Source organism: Glycine soja, chromosome 6 (assembly GCF_004193775.1).
Source record: "Glycine soja cultivar W05 chromosome 6, ASM419377v2, whole genome shotgun sequence".
Lineage (NCBI taxonomy): Eukaryota > Viridiplantae > Streptophyta > Magnoliopsida > Fabales > Fabaceae > Glycine > Glycine soja.
The window spans coordinates 24,038,634-24,045,471 of NC_041007.1; the positions used below are offsets into that span (position 1 = coordinate 24,038,634).

At 27.0% G+C, this 6,838-nt stretch overlaps 1 long non-coding RNA gene across 1 annotated transcript; it reads right to left on the reverse strand.

Annotated features, from left to right (window-relative positions):
- Positions 1-3,618: 3,618 nt before the first annotated feature.
- Positions 3,619-6,601, reverse strand: LOC114414358. Its single transcript, XR_003667192.1, has 4 exons — positions 6,035-6,601; positions 5,201-5,261; positions 3,962-4,167; positions 3,619-3,875 (listed from the first exon to the last, which is right to left on the reverse strand). It is a non-coding gene; the product is annotated as an uncharacterized LOC114414358 (long non-coding RNA).
- Between the last annotated feature and the right edge of the window lie 237 nt (positions 6,602-6,838).

A 6,838-nucleotide genomic window follows, 5' to 3' on the forward strand; every position in this document is an offset into this window, starting at 1 on the left:
TGGAGTGAATTAGAACACACATGAAAAATATCATAACATCACAAGCAGTAATTAAAAGGAAAAAAAAAAAAACATTCTATAAAAACTGCTAACAGATATTTGGCGTAATTTTGGTCTTCAGAGGTTGCTCCTACAGCTGTCATTATCACAACATGATCAAATAAGATTAGATGGAAAAAAACAAAATGCAAATAAACTACATAAATTGGACCTATAATTATATAGTGAGGGAATAATTAACCTATAAAATAAAACGTAAATATTCAATTTTTTTATAAAAGTGTAACTAACCTATAACGTTTTCTATCTCTATACAATTTCCTTCGAGCCAAGTTTTTTTTTTTTTTTAAATGATACTCATTAATATATTAATTTCATCTACCAAAAGTTTTTTTTTCATTTATAGCTATTTATAGGAACAAAAAACATGTATTAGCCTATAGTTTTAAAAAATATAGGTTCGAATTTTGACTCCAGGTAAAAAAATAACACATTTCAATTTTATGAGGAAGAAAAATATATCAAAAATTTTACAAGGACGAATTTGAACTTTTTGATATTTATAGAGACGAAAAATATATTTTAACCTTATTTTTTAAGCTCATGCAAAGTTTTTTTTTTGGCACAACTCATTATTCTAAAATTATTTTTCCCAAATTACCCCATCCATTTCTCTTTATATTTCAAAACTAACCCCACACTTCTCCTTTTATATATGTATACTAGTTTGCAACCCGTGCGTACACACGGGTTGTTTGTAAAAAATTTTGCATGTATGTTTATTTGATTTGTAAAGTAGGAATAAAATGAAAACTAATGTGCAAATTAAAATAGATTAAACATTGATAATATATTTACATAGTAGATAAATTGTTTAAAAAAACAAGAAAGATAAACATTATCATCATGAAGTGAAGTAGCAGTTTAACATTCTAAATTTATTCAGTGTCACTGTCAGCAGTTTAACATTCGCATGTATGTTTATTTGTTTTGTAAAGTAGAATCATGAAGCATGATAAAGCTTAATATTCATAACAGAACAATTGTTCAGACAACAAAATTAACAAAACATCTGGGGCAAAATTCACAAAATACAAAACAAAGTTTAATCGGTATTGCTATCACCCCAGTTCTTCTGTCTTCTAATGACATTTTCCCAAATTTTTTCATGGCGCTGATAATAGAATGACACTTCATCTCCATGATCGAAGTCGCTCTCACGCTCCTATCACCAATGCCAGCGTAATTTATTTTCTACACTTGTTAAAAAAATTAAAATTTAAGGGTAAAAATGTTAAATCTAAGTACCCGTGAATCTGTTTAAAAGTATTCAATCTAGACAACATAATATTTACATAAACCACCAAGAACATAAAGGTGTCCTAGTAGAATATGCAGCTTTGTATTCTTATTTTTAACTTCATGAATGCATTATGGATGTTTTAGCAGAAAGAAGGGTCCAATAATCTGACAATAATATCTAGATAAGTATTTGCAAGCCACCAAAAAAGTTAAAACTTTGAAAATCATAACCAATAATTGTTAAACCTTTTAATAATTTGACAATATGCAATTAGATCAAAGTGTAAATTGAATTTAAACTCAAAGAGTAACCACTTCCCAAAGTGCATTATTTTTTTAAGGAACCCAAAGAAATCAAACATACAATACCAAAGTGGAATCTTGAAATATTTTCTCGGCTTCTGATTAGAAAACAAATGAAGAAACTATAGAAGAACAAAACCTACATAATAATAATAATAATAATAATAATAATAATAATAATAATAAAACAAAACAAAAAAATAACACAAACTAAGAGAGAGTAGAAAGAAGATTTGTGCATGTTTAAAACTTCATTTTTTTGTCCCAATCAACAAACCAACAATTTATTTTATGTACTTGTTTAAAAGATTTGAAATTTAGGGGTAAAAATGCTGAATCTAAGTACCTAAGTACCTGTGAATCTGTTTAAAAGCATTCAATCCAGAAAACATAATATTTACATAAACCTCCAAGAACAGAAAGGTGTCATAGTAGAATATGCTTATCAATTAAGAAAAACATTAAAACTACTCTTAATATGTGAAACACATAATTTGAAGAAAGAACACTTATATTCATCAACCATGGACATTGTACTCAGTAGTATCGGGTTGAAAAAAAAGAAGAATTCCACAATTGGAACATCAAAATTCAACTTACCTCATTTAACTCGTCTTTGCTATTTTTGTCTTAAGCTACTTGAGATGATACGTACACATAATAATAATAATAATAATAATAATAATAATAATAAACACAATATAAAAAAGAACGTTAAGCTAGAGCGTACTTAATAATAATAATAATAATAATAATAATAATAATAATAATAATAATAATTATTATTATTATTATTATAATAGAGCCTTTTTGTTTATCACATTTTGATCTTTTTCTAATTTAATTTATAGCAATTTCTGGATTTTGAGAGATCATATTTTAATTTATATTCATTTTGTGTATTTGGTTCAACGATTATGGATGGACTTGCAGTTTAAATCAAATGATAAAAATCAATTTCATGGAAATAAATAGGTATCAATAATAATAATAATAATAATAATAATAATAATAATAATAATAATAATAATAATAAAACATGAATTTGATTTTTATTAATTAAAATAATTGAAACATTTTAAAATTAATTGCTTTTGAATGTACAAGTTTTAAATACTTTTAAATATGATTTTCTTTATATTTGAAATAAATTTAGGTTGATTAAATTAATTTATTATTTTTATACATGTAATCTCTTATCGAGTGAGACAATTAGTTTTAAACGAATTTAATTTTTTAAATATTTTATCAAACAACTTTTAATTTGTGAGCGATTAATTTCAAAATTATTGGATCAAATCTTAAAAATAGTTCAAGTGATTATTAATTACGTGTAGTTTTAATAATACATGGAAAGTAAACATTCTTAAATAGTTATTCTGATGATATCGGATTGCCGTCAAACGAAAGCTAAGCAATTGGAAAATATTTAAGTCACTTACGCTTGATGTTGTTGACTATGTTGTGCTCATTTTGGGGATGGCGTGAAGCTGATGTTTTTTCGCAAAAAAACTGAAATGAAATTTGAAAGATAAGCTTGGCTTTGGTGTGTTGCAGGAGGTTAAGTAGTAGACTACATGCATTAAATTGTTGCATTCTCATTATTATGGGTTATTTCATTCACTTCTTGATTTCTGCCGTTTGTGTCTAGATTTTTTTTCATGATTATTTTCATTTTGTTCTCTCTAAATTTTTATATTTTTAGTTTTCAATTTAATATACATAACATGAAACATATTTTGATTTATGAGGTTTAAGATAATGATACAAAATTTCAGTTCAAAGATCTTCTGTGTGCAGAAGAAGTAGGGAGAATGAATTTTGGTGAACTCCTAAAAAATCCCCTTGCTTTATTTGACATTATGATAAAAAAGTGTATCATAATTATTCTGGTTTTATCGTATCATGTGTCATTGCTCGAATGAGTGATTAATGCTATTTGTGTTAGGAGCAGTTAACAATCGAATCCAATATTTTCGATGATATGGTTTCTGTAATAGTGTGGCTAAATGATTGACATGATAGCAGCAGTAGCATATGCTTTTATTTGAATAAATTGAAATTCATGTTGGATTGTTGTCTTTAATCCATATTGATAGAAAGCTAAACCTAAAACATCCCACTAAGCCTCAAATTAAAGAAAACATCCCACAACTTTATGCAAAATTGATGCTTTGCTAGTGGACTTCCCACTTGTTTAGCTCTTCTCTTCACATGTTTTTTCTTCACAGGGTAACTTGCTGGTGACGAAACATTGAGAAAAGGAGTAGCTGTATGAGAAATAACAACTGTTATATTTGAAAAGGCATAGACTAATTTAACTCTTTTGATATGCAAGGTAGTTCACACTCCTTACCATTTGTCATAATCTGTCCTCTCCAATTGGATGATACTATATCATACCGATATTGTCAAGATGGAAAATTGACATTCACAAAAAAACATGCATAACAACAAACAAAATTAAAACCTTGCAAATAGAAACAAATAGTAATGAAACAAACATGCATAACAGCAAAAGGGGAAAAGACTTGCCTGCTCGATGCTTCTTCGTCGATAGACCTGAAAAATAAAAAGGAATCAAAAACAGAGTTGAAAAATCAATAAGAAAAAATAACTATTATTAAGAAGAAAAAATGCATAACAACAAATAAAATTAAAACCTTGCAAATAGAGACAAATAGTACCGAAACATAATTCAGATTCAGATCGATTAATACAATCTATATAGGAGTTCACACAGGTTGGAATAATTAAATCCAAATCTAGTACTTGTTATTATAGGAATTAACATAGAAATTTTGCATATAAAAAATCACCTATTTGAAAGATAAGACTTGAAAATGAAGAGTAACAAAGATTTATTATAGAAGACATAGTAAGGCCAATACATACCATATTGTATAGAAGACATAATATATGTTTACTAAATATAGTAGGAGTACAATGTCAACATATCCAAGGATATCAAAAGTACCTTGGAATATACCTGAAGTATTTGGGTATGCTAGCAGGTTTAAAACTAAATAAGAAATATGCTACTTTCAACTGAGGCAAACAATATAAGTTAATTACATTCTCCTTTGATAAATACTTCATTGTCAACTGACTAAACAACATTGTGCAGGACATAAAGTACTTGAATTATGGTTATCTACTACTTACCCTGTTTGTCTAAAATTGAATAATAATAATAATAATAATAATAACAACAACAACAACAACAATAAAAATAATAATAATAATAATAATAATAATAATAATAATAATAATAATAATAATAATAATAATAATAATAATAATAATAATAAAAGAATAAATTGAAATTGCAGAAAAATTGTTTCTTCTTCACCTGAAACCTGAAATGGTTAAAGAATAAATTGAAATTGAAGTCAGTCTAAGAGAAGCAAGCACAGTCATTCAATTAAATCCATTCTGATTGAAGTATCAGTTCAACAAATACAACTATTGATCCTAAACTATTGGAATCATTGTTTCATACAAATCATAATGCAACTTAAATTATGCAGTTCAACATGTAAATGAAAGCTGAATAAGGTAAATAATAAAAAAGAAGCAAGAGTAGTGAACTAACTCGACATTGAATATGATGGGAAGAAACAAAAACTGGAAAAGTCTAAAATGCATAGGAAGACCTGAAAATGAAGAGCAGCAAAGATTTATTATAGAAGACATAGTAAGGCCAATACATACCACATTGTATAGAAGACATAGTATATGTTTACTAAATATAGTGTAGGAGTACAATGTCAACATATCCAAGGATATCAGAAGTACCTTGGAATACACTTGAAGTATTTGGGTATGCTAGCAGCTTAAAAACTAAATGAGAAATCTGATATTTTCAACTGAGGCAAACAATATAAATTAGTTACATTATCCTTTGATAAATACTTCATTTCCAACTTCCTAAACAACATTGTGCAGCACATAAAGTACTTGAATTATGGTTATCTACTACTTATTGTGTTCGTCTAAAATTGAATAATAATAATAATATAATAAAATTTTCAAATTTTAAGCTAATCTAATAACAATAATAAAAGAATAAATTGAACAATTAAGTTCTTTAACATGTGACTATTAGGATGGCGGAATATTAATCAAAATAAAACAACAGAACCAAATAGAAAGGTAGAAAATGAAAGTCATGGAAGAAGGTTTCAGAGTTTTGAATGAGTATAATGAAAAGAACATAATAGATAATGCGTATAAGACATCCTCACTACGAAAGTCGAAACAAAAGCAGTACAACCAAATGACTAATTCAGGATAAAAGAACACAATTGTAAGGGACTATATAATAATAATGATAAACAATATAAATAATAACCTGCAACAAAACAAAAAGATAAGATAAAAACATAAAGATAAGATTGGAAAATAAATCTACAAAAATGAATACTACCTGGAAGTCAACAAAAAGTCCAGTGAATGGCTTGGAGAGCCTAACTATGGGCCCGGAAACTGATGACTCTCCTCTTGGAAGGAGTTTGACATTTAGAGGGTGACCAAAGTCATAATCAGAATGCAACTTCTCTGCTAAGGCAGAAAAGTTGTCAAACTCCTCTACAGAAAAACTCCAACTTGAAAACATAAGAAGATATTATAAACAGATCAATGTGACTTGAAATAAAGCGAAAACAAAACAATCGATTACTTACAATAACAACTTTGTTTTCACCAACAAAAGAAGTAGGTTCATCAGCAAATTTAATTTTAGTTGAAGCAGGACCACTTTGTTTCTTCAAATAGTCAACGATGCCATCTACTTCACGGGGACCTTTGTATTCCTGAACATCCATTCCCTTTCTATTCTGCACATGCCTTGAAATGTCATGTATGCCTGCCATTTTTAACATATAAGAGAAAGAAAAACATGATAAAAATGACTGGAAATGAAAGAAAAAAGAGTTACCTTTTCCTCATATTGCACCTCCAGTTGCACATATACTCAACAAAGCAACAATTTATTTTTTGCACTTGCTTTAAAAAATTGAAATTTAGGAATAAACACTTGTTTTAAAACAAAATAAAAAACTCAGAAACTATAGAAGACCAGAGCCTACATAATAATAATAATGATAATAATAATAATAATAATAATAATAATAATAATAATAATAATAATAATAATAATAATAATAATAATAATAATAATAGTAATAATAATAATAATAATAAAACAAAAAACAAAACCAAAATATAAGCA